Below are 3,907 nucleotides of genomic sequence, written 5' to 3' on the forward strand. Positions count from 1 at the left end.
TACAAACATTTTGAGAGAGCGAGCGAGCGAGCGAGCGAGAGAGAGGGAGAGAGAGAGAGAGAGAGAGAGAGAGAGAGAGAGAGAGAGAGAGAGAGAGAGAGAGAGAGAGAGAGAGAGAGAGAGAGAGAGAGAGAGAGACAGAGTCAGAGAGAGAGAGAGACAGAGACAGAGACAGAGACAGAGACAGAGAGACAGAGAAAGAGAGAGAGAGAGAGAGAGAGAGAGAGAGAGAGAGAGTGAGAGAGAGAGAGAGGGGAGAGAGAGAGAGAGAGAGAGAGAGAGAGAGGGAGAGAGAGAGAGAAAGAGATAGAGAGAGAGAGAGGGGAACATAGTGAATGGAGAGAGAACGGGGAAACGACCACAGAGGAGAACGGAGAAGGAGAGGGAACGTAACGTTGAGAGATTCAGAGATATCATTGATCCAAACGTATTTTTGCTGAGACGGAAATGTAAACTGAATGGAGAAGCGTTATGAAAGCATATGCAGACAGTTATACCGTCAGTAGGTATCCGTCCGAAGCGGAAGTAGTTATAGGTATATGCGGTTATCTACACTCAGTGTTATCGCCCGTGGGCTGTGTCACAGCCATTTTATAGCCCTTTGATAGGCGCGGTATGCCGTCATTATCAGTCTGAAGCCGTAGAAGTTATATGCCTAAACGGTTAGGTCTTCTGTACTGTTGTGTAAAACCATAAAGGTCTGCAGACGGACAAATTATGTCTCTCATGCTGTCTGATTTCACCTTCACTCTGATCGTTTCGTTTACTATGTGAAATGATGCAGGTTGCTCAAAGATGGTAGCTCAACGTACCTGTAGCTCGAGTGTCACGAAATCAGTACGTTTACCAACATCTAGCGACATATATCAGATTCAGTTGCTCGCTCGAGCTTTTTTGCCGGTTCCATCGCATTACAGCCTGCACATGAGGGCGCAATCATGGGTGGAGACTGGAGAACCTGCCCCGGCCACCCCGGCCGTGGCCGGGGTAACTTTCAGCCGACCCCGGCGCGGCCGGGGTAACTTTTTCCACTTTTGTAAATCCTAAAAGCTGTCTTCATACGAAAAAACTGCCATCTATAAAAGCGTCTCTCATTATTCTTATCTACCTTGAAAAGTTCTTGAAAATTTGCTTTATTTTCATTTAGGAGCTTCTATGTTTTTAAGTCTTTTCATCGCGGAGCCCGACATGTTTCATCAAACAGAAGTAAGTCATATTTAACCCTCGCCGGCCGAGGGGGGGGGGGCGGGTGCCGCCCCCCATAGGGTTTTTTCGCGATAGCTCCGAACACGCTGGCGATAGAGAGCTGAAACTTGGCATACCTGACCTTTGATCCAAGCCGGATCTTTTGACACCAACTGCATTTTTGGGTCAGGTCAGGTCACTGACCTATGACGTCATAAGTGAACCTCTGCACGGTCTTCAGATGTCGCAACTTCGCAACGCCCTCACTGCCAGAGGAGATGTCACAGGGAAATGAAACTTGCAGGATCTAGTATCCATTATGAGTCCCACAACTTGTATGTCTCGGATTTTTCCTAAAGGTCATATGAGGTCAGGTCATTTTCGTGACCTCACCATTATAAGTCAATGGGGAAAAATTTAAACTGCTATTCTGGCGCCGGGAACGATCTCCAACTATCTCAAGCACACAGAATCGTGATTTGATGCACTCCTTGCAAGGTTAGATGCGTCACTTTTGCAATGTTGACCTTGCGTGACGTCATTTATGACGTCATCAAGGTCAAATTAGTTTTTCGTCAATAACTCTTGATCAAATTGAGCTAGCGAGTCGGGAAAGGCACCAATGGACTCAGGAAGGCCTGCCGAATCGAATGATATGCAACATGACCTCTTTCGACCAACTTCGTGACCTGGGGGTGCTGACCTGACCTTGACCTAAGGTCAACACCCCAAGTTGACCTGACCCGGACAAAAAGTATATCATTCGACGCGCCTGAGCGAGGCGAACACGATGCTGCCAAAATCGGCGCTCTGCGGCCGTTTTTTGCGAAGGTATTCACCAAAAACTGAACCGTACCCTGGGGCACTTGACCTGACCTTAGAGGTCACCGGTTGACCTAGGACCTTAAAATCGGGTACCAATCTCTGCGTCTCGTAACGGCGCACACGCTCGTTTTTTCCGCGACGCTCTAGCTCCACCAGGGGCGAAACGGCGAGGGGGGTCGTACCCGCCCCCCCCCCCCCCTCGGCCGGCGCGTATGTAGAAAACCAATAGGTCCGGCGAGGGTTAAGGGCCGTTATCGAAGATGGCACTGTAATAACATCACAAGACAGGACGAGGGTAATATCAGTGAGATAGAAGGACGAGCTGCTGGGGCTCAAGGCTCCCCCAACTTAACCCACGCCAGGGTGGTGGCCTTATCGTAACACGTTGAGTCGAGAGGTGGGCTTTTCACGCTCCTTCTAACTCGGCTACTGGGCTACGAGGCGAGAAGCGGAACGACGTTTGAAAGAGCGACAAACGTGATCAGAGAAATCTGGTCATGTTTTAGGCAAGCTCAATAATAAAATCACCATAGATCATCAAAAGCCAAATTTCTCTGATTTTAGCGTTCTCTGACAACTTTTCTCACAGTTCATGAACACAACGGAGCTTAAACACTGCAAACAAAACATTCGATTACTCGTTTAAAGGCTCGGTCGCGAATAATATTTTAGGTGCGAGCTCAAATCAATAAGAGGGTCAAAACGGTCAAATTTGACATTTTGTTTTGTGTGGGAAGGTTGCAACTTCCACGGAATAAGCTTTGCAAAGGGCATGATGGCATTTTTTAGCACGATCATCCAGCATATTTGACCTGATGATCTGACCTAGCACTAAGTGACATGCGTCCGAAATTTAAAGGCGTGTTGCAAAATTGTTGTTACAATTACGAAATCTTCCGCACCTGCGTGCAGCAGTTTTCCCTAAAAACGTACAAACGGCAGACATCCATTATTCTATGCCACAGAATAGGGGTTTGTTGATAACCGTTGACAAATATTTGAGCATCATCGTCTTTCTGACTTTCGGTCGCCGGCCGGGGTAACTTTTTCAAACATTCTCCACCCGTGGGCGCAATTATGATCCGAAGATGTCCGAAGAATTATGCACCTGCACAGGCACGACTATGTATACTGCCTGCTCCAATATGCATTGTGGAGGATGCAGTATGCAGCATGCATAGCTCTGCAGTATGCATGAACACTGCGAGCCGGTAATGGCATGCTCCTAGCCCCTCACGGTTACGGCCAAGCCGCCTCTCCACGTATATGAGGGCTATTGTTCGGACCGATCCGAGGCTGCAGCTCAACACTCTACAGGCCAATGTCCAGCACTCAACTTTTGAGCCGGCGAGACGAGCAGCTCGGATGACCCACTCTCACTTATGAAGAGTCGCTCGAGGCACAAAGACACATACCGGCTGCTACCCAAGTTCCCGTATAACCGACCATACGGTGGCCGTGGCACTTGGCAGACACCGGCAACTATGGGAATTAACGGGTCATACGTGCAGCTCACTCGCCGAGCATTTCTGATTTCACTGCCTGGCCTATCCGTGCGAAAAAGAAGTAGGTATCGGGCAGATGAGAGACCTGAGCGTGACTGGGGAATGGCCGTTTCACTGTTTCACGCGCATACATGAAACGGGCAACTCACTAGAACAGAGAGATTGGCAACAGCTCACGGGTAAATGAATTTAGAAATTAGGTAGTAGAGGAGGGGGTAATTTGGCCGGCAGTATAATTTGGGCTTTGGCCGCCCCCCCCCCCCCATATGTACGATAGGTATTTGACAAAAGTGAAGGTAATAACTCTAGCCTCTATTCATGTGTCATTTGTGGAGCTAATCCGTGGAAAATTTTCAAAACTCTCCCTTCGTAATTTTTATTCGCCTTTTATT

This window comes from Amphibalanus amphitrite, unplaced genomic scaffold (genome assembly GCF_019059575.1).
Source record: "Amphibalanus amphitrite isolate SeventyFive unplaced genomic scaffold, NRLGWU_Aamphi_draft 000129F_arrow, whole genome shotgun sequence".
NCBI classification, from domain to species: Eukaryota; Metazoa; Arthropoda; class Thecostraca; order Balanomorpha; family Balanidae; genus Amphibalanus; species Amphibalanus amphitrite.